This window comes from Rhinolophus ferrumequinum, chromosome 12, assembly GCF_004115265.2.
Source record: "Rhinolophus ferrumequinum isolate MPI-CBG mRhiFer1 chromosome 12, mRhiFer1_v1.p, whole genome shotgun sequence".
In the NCBI taxonomy this organism is placed as follows: Eukaryota; Metazoa; Chordata; class Mammalia; order Chiroptera; family Rhinolophidae; genus Rhinolophus; species Rhinolophus ferrumequinum.
The window spans coordinates 37,304,101-37,326,652 of record NC_046295.1 but is presented as its reverse complement, the minus strand read 5'-3'; the positions used below and the strand labels follow the sequence as shown (position 1 = coordinate 37,326,652).

Here is a 22,552-nt window from a genome sequence, read left to right as displayed (position 1 = left end):
CCTTTTGTCAGCTGTGCCTCAGTACCCAGTCCTCAGAAGTTCAACTTTTTTGTCTTTAATTAAAATTTATTGGGGTGACAATCATTAGTAAAGTTACATAGGTTTCAGGTGTACAATTCTGTAATATGTCATCTATATATCATGTTGAGTGTTCACCACCCAGAGTCAGTTCTCCTTCCATCACCATGTATTTGATCCCTTTTACCCCCATCTATCACCTCCCTTCCCCCTTACCCTCTGGTAACCACTAAACTATTGTCTGTGTCTATGAGTTTTTGTTTCTTTGTTTGTTTGTCTTGTTCCTTTGTTGTTTTCAGTTTTATATCCCACATATCAGTGAAATCATATCGTTCTCCATTTGCGAGAACACGGATGGATCTTGAGATTATTATGATAAACGAAATAAATCAGACAGAAAAAGTTGAAAAAAGAGCTCAGCTTTTCAAAAGGATAAACTTCTGGTCTACTGCCTGGGTGGGAAGGGACAGTTTCCTTGTTGTGTGGAATAGAAGAGGAAATTTGATTGCTTCTTTTAAAGATTTTCAACCAATCATTTCCTGTGCACTTGGCTCTACAACCCCACCTACACCCCAGCCTTCAAAACTACCTGGTGCCTCCTCTGCTCCTAAGCCTGTCTGAAGTTCAGTGGAGTAAATCAGCTTGTTTCTTGTTGGCTTATGCCACTCTTTCTAGTCCCTTTAGCTTGGAGCAGTCCCCAGTCAGCTATACTGGTTACCACTCATCCACTTTGAAGCTTCCAAGTACGTTGTTGACATCCCTTATGCATTCCCACCTCTTCTTCCACATTCTTGTCCTTCTGGGTTATGCTACATTGTTTGTTTCTTGACTGTAAATTTAGAAGAATATTTGAGAGGAACCAGGAAAAAAATGCTTATATCCAATCTTCCATGTTTGATTAGAAGTGTTATTGATTCAGTCCCCTTCCCATTGCAGAACAGACATTATCATACGTTAAATTAGGCATAGGTCAGCCTGAGGAGAGCTATGTCTTCTTCCTATTCTCATCCTAGGCCCAGGAGTCAAGACAGTGTCTCTGCTGAGCCAAAGTAAGCAGACAGAAATAGTTAGTGAATTATCACTGATTCAAGGTATAGTCCAGATATCCTTCCAATCATTATGGAAAATTTTTAAAGTTGTACACTTTGCATATTAACAATGAAGTTAGACAAGAAGCAAATTTGGGAAGTAAAACATGTATTTGTCAATGGCAAAATAGAATAACCTAATGAATAAGAGATAAACTTTTCTGAGAAAAGTCTTGGAGAATACATACTATCTGATCATTTCTAATTTTATCTTAATTATCCAGAAAATTTGACATCTGAAATTGGATAAACCACACATACCAAAAACAAACACACAAGCAAAAATACTCAATGCTACATAGGGAAATTTTTTAAAACTGAATATATTGTGATAAAAAAATTCAAGTTTTCAGGTACCTACTATGTGCTCAGTTGTCATAATATTTCATAGTAAAGACTGAGACTAAACTTTTTTTAGTCATAGGAAGCCTCATCATTATAGTGACTTGGTGATAGCCAAATCTAGTTAATACGCCTTCTTGGTTCTATGGAGCTTGCTACAGTCTGTGCCAGGTGCAATTAAAGAATGGTTCAAATGGCAATCTGTAGAGCTTTGAAGATATCCGTGGGAAACAGGCTGCTTGGCTGTTCTTTCCTGTTGTAATAGATTAGAAGTGACATTGGTTTGAAAGAAAAAAAAGCAAATTCATCATTCTGGTCCAGTTGACCAATTAGGGCATTCACACTTGTCATACTGCAGTTGCACAATTGTTGACATTATTTTTCATCATGTGCTGGTTATGGGAAAGCTACACACTACTTTATAGAGTCTTGTAAAATCTCTGCTCCTGTCCAATTTTAAGTTTTCAGGCATCTGAGCGTGTAAATATGTGTATTTATGTACATAGGTAAAATGGAACAAACCAGTCTCTGGTGGTAAAGAAGAAAAGGTTGATATTTGAAAAACAGGTGTTGAACACACAGATAACCAGACATCAAGAAAATATGAGATTTGTATGGGCTGCCTCACAGCCTGACCTGTAACAAATTATGAGAAGAATCATAACGACTGGAATAAAAAATTTATAGTTGCCTGCCAGAAGTTTATTCTTGTCATTTTCTGAAATCCAAGGAAACTCTCTTCTATAATAATTTCATAAAAAGAAGACATTTACATTGACATAAATATCGTAGTACACAATAATACCCATTAGTTTTGCATCATATGTCCATTCCAATATGCTCTAAAAATGGAAGAGAAAGTTGATATTTATATTCCTTATATTTATTTTCCCATTAAATTTTATTAGCACTTCAGGTGAGTAATAATATAGTTAAGAATCATTTTTGTAGGTGAAAAATTAGCTACTTGAAGATCTGTCCAGAATTTAAATAATCTACCATTTTTCTTTTGTAACTTCAACACTGAGGTTAGAGAAAATACATGTAGATGTGACACAATTTGGACTTAATAAGACCTCAAACACCGTAAATTAAGTCACCTGAATTCATATTCTCAGCCCTCTTTCTTTCTAAGCAGGAGCCCAGTCAGCCAGGTGTGGTTTACAGATACCCAAATGACGTAGGAGTTAGGTGGTCTGTACGTATTGGCACTCTAGTACAGGTTTCCACGTGGAAGAATGACGCTTCTTTCAACTCAACCTTTGTTTTTCTTTCCTCCCAATTATCAGTTATAAATGTGAACACCTTATAAATAAATAGAGAACCTCTCAAAGGACCTCCAACACCACCACCATATCCTCCTCAATAGTCCTCACTTTACCTTCAAATCCATTGTCCCCATCTCCTTTTTCTGAATTCAGGGTAGCTCAGCTGGTAGAAAGAAGTGCCTTAGACCTGGGGCTGAGACTGAATGGTGAGGATAAACTGGATACATTTGTTATAAAACATACAGTAAGGACAAAAGACAATGAGGGAAAAAGGAAGACAAGCTAAATTACTGTAAATTACTGCCACTGCTAAGCCAATAATAGAGTAATTCCTAAAACCTAGAACTTTTCTACTAAAGATGCTTATGTAGCACCTACTAAATCAGTGCTTTTCAAAGATGACTTGAAGTATAATTTACATTTACTTAAAAGAAAGGAAAAATACTAAAATAACATGACTCAGAGATTGGCTTGGGGGGTGGTTTTGTTTAATTTGAGATGCTTGTAAGTAGTTTGGTCACCTTTTTTTTTTTTTTTTTTTTTTTTTGCTAATTTTAACTTAACTGTAGTTAAGGACTTAACAGAAATGTCATCTAAAATTTCGACGGCTAACATCCTGGCTGTAAGTGTAATGCTGTAAATCTATAACACACGTTTATTTTATTTGCGTTGTGCTTGGTGAGTCAGTTACATGTGGATTTAAAAAAAATACTCTTTGTGGTGTGCTATAAATGTCAAACTTTATTCATTTACACAGATATTATTAAGGACCAACTAGTACTTTTCCCATGCTAAGTCCTAGTGACTTGGGCAGAAATAAGTTCTATTCTCTGTAATTGAAGGACAAAATGATGGGCAAAAATAAACTGGTTTCAGGACAAGTCTGAATAAAGAAGCCCTAGGTAGAGGCAGAGGTAAACATGTAGTATACAAGAAAAAAGTGGAGGCAATATGCAAGTCAAGAAAAATTTCAGAGAATATGGATTTTAAACTAACCTTTGAAGGAGTCAGGTTTCCCTCAGAAAGCAACCAAAAAAGAAAAGCACACACAAGGCCTGAGAAAAAGCAGAAGCAAGAGTACAGAGATGTGAGTACCAATAGTTAATGGGAAGAATGGCCTAGTTTGGTGAACAGTGAGGGTCATTGAATAGTTTAACAGAAGACAAGGCTGGAAATGTGGTTTGGTGGTTTGGAGGCAGATTGCATAGGTATTTGAATGCTGTAGTAAAACATTTGGAAAATAGAGAAAGAGACTAACCCATTCTTCCCTAATGTTTAAGAACAATGATTTTCAACCAGAGTCAGTTTTGCCCCGGAGGAACATTTGGCCATGACTGGAGACAATTTTGGTTGTTACAGCTCAGGGTGGGGATGCTACTGGTTTTTAGTGGGTTGAAGCTATAGATGATGATAAACATCCTTCAAGGACAGGACTGCTCCCGCACAGCAAAGACTTATTCAGCCCCAAATGTCAGTAGTACCAAGGTTGAGAAACACTGGTTTAAGAAGATATTTCTTATGGCACTGTCTAGGATGGAATAGGGAGAGGAAGCTGGGGGCAGAGAGGCCTGTTAGAGAACTACAGTAACAGTGTTGGAGTGAGATAAGAGCATCTAAACTGAGGTCGTGGCAGTGGGTTTGACATACTGCAAGTAAGCAGTAGTAGCCAACTTTGAGAAACTCAGAAACCAACCAGTGATTAAGAGGAAATGTTAGCAGTGTGGCTCAGAGGGAAGTTCACAAAATTATCTATGGTGGTTGTTTAAAAATTGAGATGCTGGAGACCAACCGTCACCTACAGATGCAGAATCTGTGAGCAAGGGACCATAATGTACATTTTCCACAAAGGCCTGGGAGTTCTGCCAGTTCAGCAGGAGTTCTGCCTCAAGTCAATTGTTCCTAACTTGTTTTCTAAGACTTTAGGATACTTATAATTATCTCTAGGATTGTTCTAGCTTTTTTAATCACTTAAATGACCAGAATGCATATCCCCAGCTCTGTGAAACAGGGACATAAATACATTTAGGATACTGTAAAAACAAAGGCATAGCTATGTCCTCTGTATACAGGAACTCTTTGGGGTATTTATATAAAATGCCATGTCTCTCCTATAATAAAGGGCACCTTTGCCACTGGCACACTTTTCCCCATGCCGGGGCCATCACCCGTTCTGCCCTCACATGCTGGTCAGCACATTCTCACATGAATGGTTAATTCAGTTCTGTGTGCTTTCTCCAGGTCACTGCATCTGAGGGAGAAATCAAATATTTGCCTTGTCGGCTTCGAGGGTATCCTACACTTTTCAACCAACATGTTATCAGAGTTCTTTCTTGGTGGGAGTCAGGGTTAGAGCTAACACTCGTACATATTTTCTTTTCTTTTTTTTTTTTTTTTTTTTTTTTAAGATTTTTTATTGGGGAATGGGAACAGGACTTTATTGGGGAACAGTGTGTACTTCCAGGATTTTTTCCAAGTCAAGTTGTTGTCCTTTCAATCTTAGTTGTGGAGGGTGTGGTTCAGCTTCAAGTTATTGTCCTTTCAGTCTTAGTTGTGGAGGGCGCAGCTCAGCTCCAGGTCCAGTTGCCGTTGCTAGTTGCAGGGGGCGCAGCCCACCATCCCTTGCGGGAGTCGAACCGGCAACCTTGTGGTTGAGAGGACACACTCCAACCAACTGAGCCATCCGGGAGCTCAGCGGCAGCTCAGCTCAAGGTGCCGTGTTCAATCTTAGTTGCAGGGGGCGCTGCCCACCATCCCTTGCGGGACTCGAGGAATTGAACTGGCAACCTTGTGGGTGAGAGCCCGCGCTCCAACCAACTGAGCCATCCGGGAGGCAGCTCAGCTCAAGGTGCTATGTTCAATCTTAGTTGCAGGGGGCAGAGCCCACCATCCCTTGCGGGACTCGAGGAATTGAACCGGCAACCTTGTGGTTGAGAGCCCACTGGCCCTTGTGGGAATCGAACCGGCAGCCTTCGGAGTCAGGAGCACGGAGCTCTAACCGCCTGAGCTACCGGGCCGGCCCCATATTTTCTTCTTATGTAACTGTTGCCCAAATGGCCCTCAATGAATTAGCACAAATTTGCAATAAGGAAAGAGTATACAAAATAAATGGTAAAAAAAAAAAAAAGCAACTGAAAGAGTTTGCATTTGGTCACTGTCCCTGCAAGGGCTCATTGTAAACCACACCCTAATATAGAAAAATATCCTAGGAAGCTCTTCACAATGAACAGCAGCAAAAGATGAAGGCTGAAATGGGATGAATCTTGCTGTAAATATATATGTCCCTATATTTCTTGAGATCCCTAAAATATGTTTTTCAATACAGTCCAGAAAACAACTCCCAAAATGTTGAAAATCAAGTTTCTTCAGGTGAATCTCATTAAGTGAAATGTTGGGATGTCCAAGACCCATGGATGTCAGAGCTACTAACATACCCGTTTCCACATCCTGCCCCTGATACAAGCAGAATGTTTCAGCCTCTCTGTACTACACATCAGCCCCTTTCCAGAGGTGAACACACTCTATCATAGAAGCCAGCGGGTCCTGCCGTTTACACGTAGGAGTGAGTGTGAGGTGACTGGGGAGCACAGGCTTCTGGGTCAGAAGAGCTGGCTTTAATCCTGGCTGTGCTAGTTGCCAGGGCTGTGACCTTGAATAAGTCAGATGCCCTCTCTGAATGTCAGTTTCTTCCACCGTAGGGCTCAGCTGGATCAAATGAGATGCTGCACTTGAGAGCTGGATCTCTGAACTCCGAAGAAATAAACTTTATTGGTATCTTTTGGCTCATGTGATTTTACTGTTACCTTTCCTCGCTGTACTGATGAGAATTATGTATGTCACTTCAGGAGAGGGGAAATTATTGTGAGCCCAGAAACAGGTTAGAATTGGAATAAGAAAATCATCAGGAGGCAGGACTACTCTTTCTCTCTTTCATAGGCTGCTGATTTCTTTGTCATGCATAGCTTTTCTGCTTCTAACTGCATTGGGTGCTACACAGTCATGTGTATGTTCCCCGCTCTCAATTTCTGCTTAATGCATAAGTGTTGTTGCCTATTTGGAACTTTCTCTACCTTAAGACTTCTCTGTATTTGTTCCCTATGGTTCCTGGCTCATTTTCTCTATGTTTCTAAGTTCAGATTTCTAAGAAAAGGAATATTGATTATCAGCTATTGAATATCAGCTTCTCTGGGGGTACAGTCCATAAGTCAAAGGTAGTAGTCAACCTATGAATTTTTTGCTCTGGAGTCAGGCACCACCCTGGTCCACGGTGGTCTATTCAGCAGTGACCACAGGGATAGGTGAGGATGTGGCATTGTAATCAAAGTGGACACATGTGGACAGACAAGCGCTGACTGAGATCTCTAGGAAGTACACTGGTTTGAGTCCTTCTCTATAATGCCTGCCTTCAGCAGTCTTACACATCTCTCCTTTTGAGGTTTGTTACTATCCGATTACACAGTATTGGGAACATATATATATCTAGGGATGTTATCTTGGGAAATAGATCCATGGTTTAAAAGATACCCTATTAAAACAAAGTCTCTACTCACTCAGGTAAAGGTCCAGATTCCGTCTTCATTCTCCTTTGTTCTTTATAATGTTGCAGCATGCTTGCAAAATCACTTAGGAGAATCTATAAGGGAGAATTTTTATCAAATATTCAAGGTAGACCTCATATGATTAATAGTATGCAGTGGGAGACACAAGTGTGGGATTAAGTGTAAAACTGATTTTAAGGAAGGTGATATGTTTCAGAATACTCACAATTTCTTGTTGAGTTTGAAGTTCAGGTGTCATTCTGAAAAGCCAATGAAGAAAACAGAAACCTGCAACCGACCCTGAGGCCTGAGTCTCTACACATGCAATTTTTTTCGTGTCCTAACATCCAGGAATTGAAGAGAAAGAAAATCAGGATTGACCTTAGGTACTCATTTTCAGCCATTCCACACAGCTTTGGCATTTCCTGTTGAGAAATATTATTTATGTCAGCTCCTGCCAGTGTAGCATTTTTCACTGTCTGGTTTGTGACTTTTAGAAAAATGACAGACCTAGGAATCCCAAAGGAATACAGACTCTTGCCATCTTGCGATGGCATCATATGGATGTAACCAAATCCACTAAAATGAGGACCCATCACATTAATACACTAAATTGATTTGTTTAGTCAGCTGACTTGAGCGGAATGCTCTTTGTGGCCAAGAATCTACCAGATAATAAACCATCATTTTACTCACTGATATACAACCTCTTTCGTATGTTGACTCTTAGTCTTTTGGGTAACATAGCAACTTTATACTTCTGGCTAAAACTAACTTCCTGGAACTTGAAAACTTGGTAATAATGTTATTCTTAGAGCATACTTTATGATTATTTAAGGTAATTCATTCGTTAGGCAAACAGGCTTGGGTGTCTCAATATACCAGATGCTATACGAATTGCTAAGAAATCAAAGGAGAGATGTGGTCCTTCCCCTCATGGTAATGTAGACAAGGTATCCTGTAGACAAGGGCGTGCACGAAAAATTTTAGGAAACAGTAGAAAGAAAAGTCATGACGAAGGTATGGCCCAGCTTGCTCTAAAGTGAGTATTTCCATCTATGGCTTTTATTTCATGTGGCACCTGTAATATCTCTCTAAGTAATATAATTGTCAGGTGATAGGTTTTGGTGTCATTTGAGAGAGATGCGCAAAACTCTGAAGGTAGTATTCTAAAGGAACCTGCAGAAATGCAGAAATGGCCAAACGCATCACTGTGATGTCACCTTGTGTTAGCCCACGGAGGAGATGTAATTATTCTGCTAAGTTTTGTTTGCTATTTGAGAGCAACAAATTAAACTGCACTAATCTGCCTCATGGATGGTACTTACTGAACCTCAGAGGCTTCAATTATCAGCAGCTTAATGAATGTACTAATCTGCATTAAATGAAATCCTCATCGAAAGAATGCTTAAGTCATAATCAGCCTGACTGGTGTCTACAGCCTGTTGTGGCTGAGCCCCAGAATGCTCTACGTAATCAAATTCCATATAACTTAAATCTCAATAAATTCCTAATGGGTGTGTGTGTGTGTGTGTGTGTGTGTGTGAGAGAGAGAGAGAGAGAGAGAGAGAGAGAGAGAGAGAGAGAGAGATTTTGGTCACATTAGTTCATATAGTGCTTTTTTTAATCCAAAGAAATTTGACATTTATGTATAAGTCATGTGAAAATGTAATTGAAAACTGCTTAATTCAGCTACCTATTATCATAAAAAGAAAGCTTAAAAGAATGTTTTATTCTGCATACGGCAAACCAGCACCCTATGCTAACAAATCCTCTTAGGACACTCAAAGAATCCAGGGTTGTCGTCATGTTATCACACCAGACCACAGTCCCTTGCGAGGTGATAAGAGATGGGCAGTATTCTTTAGGTTTGCAAAAGGAGAAACTGAGGCAATGGAATGATTTCTCCTCCATTCATAGTTAGGGACACAAACAGACTACCACTTCATCTCTCCTTTCTATTCTAAACAGTCCGGGTAAGAGAGAACTATAAGAACAGAATTACTAACTGAGTGGTTTAGGATTCACATAGATATTCTCTGAGTTACTTGCATTGACGTCTGGCAAAAAGCTCAAGTGGATAGTAACACTGTTATGAGGAACTCATCAACTAGGTCTTAAATGTCAAATAGCAAGCCGTGTGGTACAGATAAGAATAGGATCTGTGCATTTAAGAACACCAGGAAAGGGAGTCATAAAATTAAACTGAACAAAGCATTTAGGATTTTGTCTTCAATCCTACAGACTAATTAATCAGGTAAACCTGCCCAGGGCACACGCAACTACACACACATGCAAATATACCAACTAAAATCCACCAGGTTTCTGCTGGCACAATTTTATTTTTCTTAACATAGAAAATGCAAAATTTACTATCTGGGTAAAACAAAAGCCAAGAATCTGGTAAGGACCATCATTTAAAAGTCACCTAAGAAATATAAGTTCTAATCTCCTCTATTATTTTGAATTATGCTGACTAAAATTATTTTTCATCTACATTGGTCTGTGTTTTATAAGACTTAAAATTTTTTGAGGGAAGGGAAGATATAATGTGATCTAAATTCAGTGCGAAACCATAATTGATGGGCAATTATACTATTTAGCAAATGACTGAATTTAAATAATGACACCCACTGACATTAAGAAAAGACTTTGCGTACCTTCAAAATAGCATCTGACAATCTAGAGATTTCATAAGTTTTTTTTCTTTTCCTTAGACTACCAAAATATTAATGTAGAGGCCCAGGCATTCAAGAATGGTAGTGTGGATCCATTGTTCTTCCAAAGAGCTAATCAGCTATAATGCCCACAAAGAGACGGTGGAGATTTAATATATTTGTATATATTGCTCTTTTTTCAATGTTTTCCAGAATGTTTTCTGTAATGTAAAATTGGTGAAAGCAGAACTTGGAGTGTGTCTACCAGATTCCAACAGGAAAAAAAAAAACACAAAAAAACCCTATGCAAATGTGCACAATGACCGTGGGCATGTGATCCAGTGTAATCACTCAGCCAATTTAGTGGCAATACTTTAAGATTGACAGTTACCTTTTGCCCAGGATTGTAAGGCTTGACAGTTCCGTCAAGTGCAGACAGTTCCATCAGGTGCAGAACATGTTAGGAAAATGGAATAACGAGATGTTAAGTTACTGAACATCTGCAAGAATGCTCCACCCACAGTTGAATGATCTATTTTCTTGATAACTGTTTAATACAATCCATTATTTTAACAAATGTTTACTGAGAATCTATCTGGTACCAGGCACGTGGAGTTAGGGAAGAGGGTAAAAAGGTGAATAGACATGGTTCCTGCCCTAAAGGAGCTTAGGGTATAGCATGAGAATACAGGATCGCAGCACACTATTCATCAGGATAGAAAGTGTTAATAGGCAGGGAAAGAACAAAGTACCTTGGAAGCTCATGGAAGGAAACAGACCCTTTCCATTGTAGAGATGGAAACAGGAGAAACAGGAGGAGAAAAGAAACTTTAATCTAAATCTTAAAAAGTACAGACTATGAGAACAGGTCATTAAATTGAAACCACCTCCCTGAAATTGTGGACATAGGGTAGGACAAAAGTTATTTAATTCAGGAAATGCAACAAAAATCATTGAAGTGCCTGCTTTATGCTAAGAGCACCAGTGATGTGCCAGATCCAGCTCAAGTGCCTCTCCTAGCCAAAACTGACCCTTCCTTCCTTTGAGCACCCTTGCTCAGTCCATGTCTCTGTCTCTTATGTCCTTAAGCTATTCTAATCCCTGCATTCTACTCTCTAGCTGTGTGACATTGAACAAGAAGCTTAATCTGTACTGCTTCAGTGTCCTTACCTGCAAAATGAGCATAATAAAAGCATTTACTTCACAGGTTTGCTATGAGGTCCAAATTAGTTAATATATGAAAATAATTAGACTAGTGTATGGATATTGTAAGGACTATAAACCTGTTTATTATTATTGCTCTTATTAAATGTAAAATGTAAGATTCATCCATCTGATTGATTTCCCACCAAAGCAGTGCTTTCTCAATTTTAATGTTAAGGAATCCCTTGAGAATCTTATTAAAATGAAGGTCTGGGGCGGGGCCTAAGAATCTGCATTTCTAACAAGTTTCCAGATGCTGCTGATGCTTCTGGTCTGTGGACTACATCCTGAGTAGCACCCGGTGGCCCACGAACTGGTACTAACCCACGAACTGTTTGTGAATGTTGAGAGGAGTGTAAAACTTGAGACCAAACATTTAGAAATTTCTATAGCAATTTGCCATTGCCACAAAATCCAAGTACATGATAATTTTTAGGGCATTTTATAAAACTCTTAGATTGTAATGGGATGCTTCACCACACATCAGTTGAAAAGCGTTGATGTAGAACATAGCACAAACTTCAAAGCAGGTACAGGGTCTTTGTAAAGTTTTGTGCCTCCTTGGTAACTAAGAGCTTTGCACGAGGTTAGTGTTCAACTATATATATATATATATATATATATATTTTTTTTTTTTTTTTTTTTTTTTTAAGGAGGGCGCAGCTCACAGTGGCCCATGTGGGGATCAAACCGGCAACCTTGGCATCACGCTCTAACCGAGCTAACTGGCTACCCCTCAACAGATATTCTTGAATGCTTGTGTGAGAGAATTAATTAAAAAATAAGTTAATATAGTTCTGAATGCCCATTTTCAAATTCTCCATGGAATGGCTAGCGCTGGAGCTCCAGGTAGCATTAACTTTAAGGAAGTATAATTAGCAACTCCACAACTAGGCTTTTGTTTACATTTTATGCTTAATGATTATTTAAAGACTTCTGCCTTAGAACTGTAAGCACCGAGAAGTGTTTTGTCTACCTGGTTCTCTCCTGTGAAATGTTAGATTTGTCAATTTGTAGAAATGGATGCCCACATTATAATAATTGGTTTTCAAATAACTGACATTAGGATCTGAAGTAGACAAAATACACACACACATGTGCGGGAATATGCGTCTAATGTTTCATCATCGTTCTTCGTCTATTGTAGCCTCAGGTAGTTAGTCTTTAGCGGTAATGTGCACATCAGAATGTCAGGTGGTACTAAAAGAAAAAAATAAAAGGGAAAAGAAATACCCGTTCGTACAAAAGAACCATACTATCATTTTTGAGGGGGGTGTGTGTGAATGACAACCAGTACAATAGTATATTTTATGCCTTTACCTGCATGGCAGTTTGAATGAATGGTCACAAATCGTATTCTAATACAGGGGATGGCATCCAGGAGTCAGGAATTTCATGTGAGCGTGTGTGTGTTCTATGATTTTCCTTTGCAGGTAAATCATTAGCTAAAAAGAAGATATTGTTTACCAGGAAGAAGTCAATTTTCTACTAAATATTGGAGAAAAGACCTAAGAATTCTTGCAAACTTAAGGTTTAGAGTTTAAATTGACAGATGAATCAGGATACTTGATCTTGGCTCCCAGTGGTAATGACTTTACTATTAGTAATTATTTCTGAAATAGTTATCACAGGACCCATCATGTGTCAAACAAGAATCTTAGGGAAAAAAATCACATTATCAAATTAAACAAATCTGCGGAGACTTGCTACTTATGAAAATTTACACTTGAAATATTAAATCATCCACAACCTTCTCCACAAGGTCACAAATATTATTTGTTTGTATCCTATCAAAAAATGGTATTCAAATTAAAGACTAGCTTCTATCATGACATTCTTACTCTTCTATCTTTTTATTTGGAGCACTTGCTGATCTGAAAGAATGTTAGTGTCATTGGAAGCAGGGATTTGGGTCAGCTTGGCATAGAAAAAGTTTGGAGACAAAAGCTGGGATATAACTATGCAAAGTCTGTGAGACCCATTGAGGAATCTAGATTTTATTCTAGAAGTAATAGGAAATCTCTAAATGACTTTTTGGTGAGGGAGATGTAATGCATTTGGCTAATTTATCATTTTAAAAGATTATCAGTAATACTATTCTCTATGATACAGCAAATATTCAACGATGGATATATGAGATTATGCATTTGGCAAACCCATAAAACTGTATAACACAAAGAGTGAACCCTAGTGTGGGCTAGTTGGCTCAGTTGGTTAGAGCACAGTGCTCCTAACACCAAGGTTCGATTCCCACATGGGCCAGTGAGCTGCGCCCTCCACAAATAGATTGAAAGCAATAATTTGACTTGGAGCTGATGGGTCCTGGAAAAACACACTGTTCCCCAATATTCCCCAATTTAAAAAGCAAATGAGTGAACTGTAATGTAAACTATGGATTTTACTTAATGATGATGTATCAATAACAGTTTATCAATTAGAACAAATATAGCACACTAATGCAAGACGTTAAGTAATAGGGGAAACTGGAGGGCGGCAGTGTATGAGAACTCTCTGCACTTCTACTCAATTTTTCTTTAAACCTAAAACTGCTTTAAGAAATAAAGTCTGTTTTTTGAGAGGGAAAAAAAAGTTGCTAGGTGGAGAATGAACTGGGGTACCAATTAGAAAGCCAGCACTGTACACTTTTTTAAATAGTTTTATTAGCATAGATTTTTTCCAGAAGAATTTTGCTATCAGAATTGCTATTTGAATATTTGATTTTGGCATCAAATATTCAAAGATTGGGATTACATTAGATTAAAGATAATGTGGTAAGAAAATAGAGGAGGAAAAGAAATCACATTGCCGTTCAATGGCACATAAATAGGAATTTAAATCTATATTTCTGCACTACCTATTAACATTTTTACACCAACTTTTGAATTTGTGTTCATTTCTATGTGCATCAAATTTAAATGAACATATCTGGAAAAAGCTAATACATGTAGTAGTATCGTCTAGGGCCTAAAATCTTCCAGAGATTTTATATTAATGCACTATAGCACCAATAAATAAAAAAGATGCAGGTTTTGGTAGTAAGTGTGTAAGGAAAGACATTGACAATATTTTGAAGCTGAGCCTAATAACCTTGATTAACCTTAAAACTGTCACATAACCAAAGGCTGAATTTATGTGAATGGCTTTATTTTCTACCTAAAACGCTAGTAATTTGACAGAGAGAGATGACTGTAAGACAGAAATACATTTATGCTGCATTAACTTAATACCCAATCATTTCTCATTTCCAGAGAGTAATAAGGATAGGTTCACAGTTACATTACTGGAACTATCTGCTTCTAACTTGCTTCTGATGATAAAAATGGGATTGATTTGTCAGTTTCTCCCGTTAAATATTTCTTGATTGTGAAGCCAAAAAAAAAAAAAAAAAAAAAAACTTACATATCATGGGCAATCTCTGCATATTCTGACCTGAATTATCATCAAGACTTGATTTATCGTTTGGTGGGGGATGAGGGCGAGAGAACACCAAGTTCTGGTCTTGAAAACTCTCTCAATGGCAGGACTAGAAATGCCAAGTTATTAATTAATCATAATAATGTCTTCATAATACTTGATACTTAATAATACTTGAAGTCTTATTGAAACAGAATTAGAACTATACACATGTGCCAGATTGCTAAACCAGGGGCGTTGTTAAGTATGGTTGGAGTCTGGTGAGAATTCTTTCAGAGATTATTTATTAATTCAAAGCTCCTTATGTACTTTGTGCTTGGTAGGCAAAACACCTTGTGCTCTGCTACATTTTTGTTTGTTATCAAAAGCATAATGGTTCCATGAATCTGTAAAAACTAAAATAAAAAAAGAACCCTCTTATTTTCAAAAAGCCTCCACAACTGCTTTGCACATACTAATGAGGGACTAGCAACAAAGCTGTCAGTCAGATTCTGATTCTCAGAATCCTCTAAGAACTGGGGTTGACCTTGAAAATCACCAAGATTGAGTCACTCCCACAAGGTCACACGCCTAGTTATCAACAAGCCACTGCTCGGATGTGTATCTCAGAACTCCTAATCAGTCGTGCTTCTACCAGGCTCCGCTTTACAACTGCTTTGAACAAATAGAGAAAAAATCAGGATTTCAGAAATAAAATCCTACAGCTAAATTTAAGTCTAAGCCTTGTGAGAATAAAGAATTTGACCTTAGAATTGGACTCGGCTGTTGATTAAAATAAATCAGTATCTCTACCCAGAATAATATTTTAAGGTAGTTAGAACTGATGATTAAAATTAATAATTTTATTAATTTAATAATAATGAAATTAATAAAACTTATATACGTATATACCAGGGGTGCCAAAAAAATGTATACAACTTTGGTTGGACACTTTGGTTAACATTGCTCAAACAGTAGTTCGCCATAATCAGAAGTGTCTGGACGCTGATGGTAACCACTTTGAGCACCTCTTATAATTGCAGAAGTCAAACGTGACTTGTATTCATCTTTTGTTATTGGTATATATTGAATACTACAATTTTAATAGCTTTTTCCTTTCTTAAAATGTGCATACATTTTTTTGGCACCCTCTGTATATGGAGAGAAAGAGACTGATTTCCTTAGTTTATCCTAATAGAGAACTTTACTACAAATACAAGTAACTATTTATTTATGCTCACCCTCTGCTCAGTATCTTCATCCTTCCAGATCAAAATAGGTAAAACAATACAGAAATCAGTCTCTGAATCTATGATGTTATTTGTCACATACATTCCATGTTTCTACATAACATAAAATGTTCAATTTCATAACTTAGCCCGTTTCTTTGGCTCCTAACAAAATCAGAATGGTGCAGGAATGACTAGTGAAAGCTAAATGGAATTAAGGACTTAAGGGATGACATTACATTGTTCCAGTTCTGCATTTACTTTGACAGAAAACAAGTTATATTTTTTTACGGGCGCAGCCTCCATGAATACAGAAACCCCTCCCTGTCACTAGTTGTTTACCAACATTCTCACACGGATGTTGCCTTCTAATAAATGATCCATCTTTTTAAACTTCCTAGCCTTCGAGGAGTATTTTAAACCTCAGTGTCATATTTCTATTGGTTATAATTTTGGCTTTCGTTTCCTCCTTTTCTGGGTAAAGTTATTCCACTATTATTTTTCAAAGGTACACCAGTTTTATAGGGCTGGCACTATTATAGTTCTGTTTTTTGGTCAATGAAGACAATAAAGTCCCCAAGTGTGTGGGGGTGGTTTCTAAATTTTCATGTCACCGTGTGTGGGAATAGCTATTATATTCAAACAAATGGCTGATCCTTGACCGTAAATATAATACTGGACTTTTGAAATAGAGACCTGAATCTTCACTTCAATTTTTCAGCAGTCTTTTAGGCTTGATGAAATGTATACATGTTTATTAAGATCAGAATGCTTGAAATGAACTTATTCCACCACAAGGAAGAAAAAGGTCATTTAGCATCTGTAAAATCAGTCAAAGAGTGTGAGGAATACAGGGTTCACTGTACCTAACAGAAACACAAGGGCTTGGGTATATCAGACTAAGCCAACGGCTGATGTATAACTTTGGCATAATGCTTAACCTCTGTAAGCCCCAGTTTTTTATTTGTATAATGGAATCTTACAATACCTTATGGATTTATTGTGAATATCACATAAAATACCATATGTGAAAGCATTCTGTGAACTGAAGAATACTTTATAAATATAATGTATTATTGCCAAGTGATGATTAACTGATTTATGGAAACAATTGTTTCCTCATTATGGAAACAATGTTCCAAAGAAATGTGGAAATATATTTTTTAAATTGTTTATGAAAATTCTATGAGGTTAACATTTATATATATATAATATACATATTATATATATAATATATATAATCTCTATATATGTATATAGAGATAATATAGATATATATATTCATATTACTTCTACATATAGAGTCTGCATAGATATATTTAAGTATAATTTATACAACACGACCTATTGTATGAGTTTCATTTGTAATTGTAAAGCATAATTTTTTGAATTTTTTCCCCAATCTGGTGATGAAAATATAATCAAAGTTTATGTTAAGGTGTATATGATTTAAGTTTAGAGGCTATAAAGTGACTTTTAATACAAATAATTTCAATCCATAAAGAATTATTCCCTAAAGATGATTTATTAGGAATAAGGAATTGATATTCCTGTAGAAGCCATGTTACAAATAGGAGGAGAAAAAAGGAAGTGTCCTTTGAGAGGCTACAAAACTCTAGTTATGCCATCATAGACCAGAGTGCTGTGCGTTTGTAGCGGAAATTGGCAGTGGATGATTATAACGTTGAAACGAAAATAATTATAATATTGTATGGCTTTTTCCTAATGGAAGTGTGAGCAAGGTGTGGAAGTGGAATAATAGTGGTGGTGATTCATTCAGTCTGGAAGCATCTAGCCACATCTCTCAAAGAACCCAATGTTTTGTGCCGAGTTTGGAAGAGGCATTTATTAAGTATGGAAGGAGGAACCTAGGATTCCAGATGAAGGGGACAGCATAGTCAAAGGTTTAGAAGTGTGGAACAGCATGGTGCATCAGGGAAACTGTAATTTAGTTTATTGGAGCATAACATGTTTAAAGGTTTGGAGGGAAATAGAGAGAGTTCAATAGATACTTCGGGAGCCAAATCCTGAGGGTTTTAAATACTGAACTGATCCGATTGTGCTGGGGATAGGGAGCCATAGAAGGTAGTGGTCGGGGCATGGGCTGATTGGTTGTTTTAGAAGAACGTGTTGGTATCAGTGTGCCCTGGAGGCAGCCGGCTTTGTCACGTTCCTCTGGCATTGTTTTACTTTACGGGCCAGTGGCAACTCTGAATATTAGAGAACACGATATACTTATTTCCATGCATTAGAATAAAAATGAGGAGCCTGAGGGACATTTAAGAGGGATTGGTCCTGTGTTTCCCCAACTTTAGTCACTTTTATGATACCATCATAACTTTTCCTACAACTAATTTTTCATCTAATTTATTAAATAATTTTGATGAACTCATTTCTTCACAACTCCAGAAAGGAAAATCTATGTTCCTAAGCAATAATATTTGTTACATTGAAGGTTTAGCCATGGTTATACATTGTACGAGTATGTTAATATAAACCCAACTATTAAAGGAAAAATGCCTATCTGGGTGCTACTCTAAATTCCCTTTTAGGAAACATGGATCTATCTGATGCCATCATTTTATAGGTGAGGAATTGATGTGCAAATCAAATGATGTGCCTAAGTCCCCTTTGTTTGACTACCATGTCCCAAACACAGTTCTAGGTGCTGGGTAGACAGTAGTTACAAAACGCAATCATTGCCATCAAGAATTTACCTTCTAGTGGGGGACACAAATGAAAAACAAAGACATAAAGACATGGCATAATCCCAGGTAATGTGAAAGGCTGTGAGGAAAATAGACAGAATTAAGGGAATAAAGAATGGCATGGTGTGCCTTTAGATAAGGTGGTGAAAGAAGGCCTCTCTGTAGTCCCACATGTTGAAGAGCAAGTTGTGGGATATCTGAAGATGTAGCTGTCCAGGTAGAAGAAACAACAGGAGCAAAAGGACCTGACATGCTCAAGGAAGAGCCAAAACAAACTAGTGATGGCGCCGTGGAAGCTTGGTTCTTAGGACCACCACTCCTTCCCCCACTACCCCATCAGACAGACCCCCTTTTTCTAAACCAAGGGTTGACCAGTATACACCACTTGCAGCCCAGCACCTGTTTTATTGGAACTCAGCCATGCTCAGTTGTTTACATCTTGTCTTTGGCTGCCTTTGTGCTCCAACAGCAGAGTTGAATTTTGCAACAGAGACCGTGTGGCCCCTAATCAGCTAAGTTATTTACCATCTGGCCATTTACAGAAAATGTTTGCTGATCACTACTCTATATCATGCTTTGTTGTCAAATGTGGGCATTGGAGGAAACAAAACAAAAACACTTGAGATATATTTATAACAATGAAATATACAGGTTCCATGTCAAAAATCTTGTTTCTACTTGTAGAAAATCTGATTTCATTTTTAAAAATTGAGTTCTTTACCACTGGAAACTTTTTAGCATATTTTATTTCAATGTGATTTTTTTCTTTAATGACAAATTGGGAGAATAAAGTAATCTGTCATTCCATAAAGAGAGGAGTGAAGAATAACCACAGTTTTCCTTACACTTGTAGTTTTCTCTTATTAGTATTCAAATTATATTCTCTCTACATCTAAAACAGGCTGATGATATATCCAGTTAGGAGTTGCATTGTTGGGTAATGCACAAGATTTTTAAAAGACCCATGTGGACAATGTGGCCCAGATCGACAAGTCTCTTTGGACCTAATTACCTTCTCAAATCAAGTGGTCTTGAAGATCATCTGTGGCCTCATATGAAAGAATTGCCATGCTGATTTTACCTCAGGCTTCCTTTTCTACTGAAACAAGATGCTCATGGTTCTGGTGCTCATTTTCTTTGGTGTAAGGTTCATAGAGATGTCTCATATTCTTTCTCTACCAAATATTTCAAGAAATGAAAACTAGCCAAAAGAAAAACAAAAAAATAAGTAAGACTAGAGAGAGAATAGGGTAATTGAACTCAGGGTTTAAAGTGAGTCAGATGAAGAGTTGAAGTAGTGTCTAGTGAAGAAGAAAGTTGAGAAAACGGAATTTTCAAAATATTTCTTACATTGGAAGGATTATCTCTAACCAATTTATTGAGTCTCACAGAAGACTACTAGCTCAGTATCTCTCAGATGCTTTCTGCCAACCCTCCTCCTCCTCTCTGTTCTCTCTCCCTCTCCCTCCCTCACTCTCTGTCCTTTAAACCCCGGAAAACTCACCATATACATTATAGAACTTTCTTTTCCAAATATCCCCACTGAGCCCTCTTTTTTAATTGAATTCTTCCCAAGTCACTGAACTACTCTTTCCCAATGACTTTCTGTTATCATAAGTAGAGCTTAAGAGTTGAAAAAAAAAAAAAACACTATCTGTAAATCTTCTGATCACACAGACTATAGTTTTATGACTACAAAATGTGCTTATAGGAGAAAATTTTGGAAAATATGGAAAGGCAAAAGGAAGAAAATAAAAATTAGCCACACTTTTCACTTTAGTGTATTCTCTTCCTGTCATCTCTATATCTATTTAAAATTTGTAATTATTCTTCACTTACTGTTTTAGGTTCTGCTTTTCTCACCTAACAATATGAAAATATGTATTTTTTTATGTAATTGAATAGTCTTTTGAAGCTTGAATACGATCATCAAATGGTATGAACCATTTAATTAGTTTAATTAGCCTTCCATTGATGAACTTAATTTGTTTCCAGTTTATTTGTGTTGTAAATAATGCTGCACTGAACATCTTCGTGGGACCATGTATCTGCTGATTCTTTTAGAATAAATGCTTAGGAATGTTACAGTTACATAGAAGGAAGGGGATGTACATTATTAAGGCTGTCACTGCACATTATTCTATAGCCAACTCCTGAAGATAGATGAAGAGACGTTCTTCATTGTATGTGTAATGCTAAAGCTCAGTCTGATGTTCCATTTGGGTCTTGCTTATCGTAATGTTTCCTCAGTTGCAATACACAGAGTAGTTTATCATTCCTTGTCTCTGGGGAACCTTGGTAAGTGAGAGATCCAAAGATATGGGAGTTTGAAAGAGATCATTCCTAGAAACAGCAGAGAGGCAAGGAAAGGGCTAAGGATCTGATCCAAGTTTGAAATAAGTCATTTAGCTACCACAATGCCTCTCAGTGAGTGTCCACATGACATATACTAGGTACTTTGAAGGAGATTCTGAAAACAATGAGGACTAAAGTGGCTTCTGCCCTCGCAGAGTTACAGCCCACAGAGTTCATGGAGACCACCTCTCAGCTCTAACATCTGTCTGTGAGAAGATAGAAGTATTTTGGAGATGAAGTGCTCAAGTATTCACCTTTTTAAAAAGTATTTTTCCCTGTTGAAATTTGAGTTTTTCTCCCAAGTGTATTCACTTATCTAGTTAAGAGCTACCATTATCTGAAAAATTCACTCCTGGATGATACTTAAAAGAACGCTTTTTGTGTGAGCCAGAACCTCTCCGTTGGGCTATCCCAGTGTCACTGTTTCTGGTCTGCATGTGCCATTGTAGTCACATCTCATCTTTTTTTCAATAGGGAAACAGGGGAGTGGGTTATAATCACACCTCTGCAATTGTGGGAGAGGGGCTGCAGGATAAGAATGATCCGACAAGTTTTACTATTTATTGACAGTTTGGTAGTTGTGGAAGGTCACTGGCAAACTCCCACTTTATTCTACTTGGGTTCATGTTCAGGGACCAAACTATCCTTTTGAAATGTTCCGATTTTAGCAGTTTCTCTTTAAAGAAATGCTATCATTCCATTCTTTGGGGAGGAACGAACAATGCGGCTTGTGTGTTCAAACCACTTGGAGCTTTTCATACACTGTTTCTTTAGAAGGATTTGCTTTCCAAAGTTGAACTTTTCAGAACTCAGAACACCTTATCACACTTTCACAAGCCTTCTCTCTGAAAATGGAAAAAGAAAAAGGGGGTGGGGGTGGAGAGACAGCCTGTCAGGACTTGTGCCAGTTAAATCTGATCTCCCTGGGGATTTGTTTTTCTTCTGGCGTCAGATTAGATGTTCAAATCAAGCAGTGTTTGAGGGTGAGAGGGAATGTCCATGGGATTCTTAGTGAGGCTAATCCCAAAGCAGCACATTCCAAGGGGCTAATCTGCCCAAGTTCATTGCTTACTTGAAACGTCTCTTGGGGGAAGAGCCGGGCAAGTGACTTTTTTTTCCAGTGGGCGGTCATAAGAGCATTATTAACGGGATGACCAGCCCCAGACGCAGCAAAATGAAAGCAACAGGAGCTGCTCTTAGGACTGCCTTTGCCACCACCCAGAATCAGTGCTCAGGTAAAACGATTTCAGCTCACTTTCCTCTTGTTCAACTTCCCAATAGTGGATCGGCAGATCTAGAACAGGACCAAAGGAATGCCCAGGGACAGGCTGAGGGAAAGCAAAAGGCAAAAGGGAACATTGGATTCAGTACCTTTGGGTCTTTGGTGTTTGCTTCTGATTATGACAAAGTACACATTTGAAACATGGGAGTCTCAAAGTGAGAAACATGGTGAAATTGTGCTTGCAATTTATTCCTATAAAGTTAGTGGACTCTTTTTCTAATTTTACAATGACTAGACTGGGTTGCCCTTCTATTAAAGTTGCCCGGCTAAAGGGTGGATTACAATAGCATTTTCCAAGGCTAATACATACCCTGTGTATGTAACTTGTAGACTATTCTGTCTGGAGAAGTTCTTGGTTCTGTAGCTAGTTGGGAGTGGGTAGAAAGAGGACTCAAAAGTAGTTTGGAGGACTAATGTTTGTAGCAGAGCAGTTGTGAAAAAGAGTTGAAAGCTGCCTGAGTGAAATGACTTACT

The 22,552-nt window shown here is 37.7% G+C and overlaps 1 protein-coding gene across 10 annotated transcripts in view; it reads left to right on the top strand.

Annotated features, from left to right (window-relative positions):
- The window catches only part of TRPM3 (transient receptor potential cation channel subfamily M member 3), an 817,113-nt gene that overhangs the window by 537,670 nt on the left and 256,891 nt on the right, over positions 1-22,552 (top strand). Inside the window, exon 1 of one of the 10 annotated variants that reach the window (XM_033122318.1) lies at positions 21,906-22,031. The exons of 7 other annotated variants lie outside the window; for them this stretch is intronic. The gene's annotated coding sequence lies outside the window, so the exon portion shown is untranslated. Of the gene's footprint in view, positions 1-21,905; positions 22,032-22,552 lie in introns of those variants that run through there. 2 more of the 10 variants (XM_033122319.1, XM_033122316.1) reach the window with 2 other exon arrangements.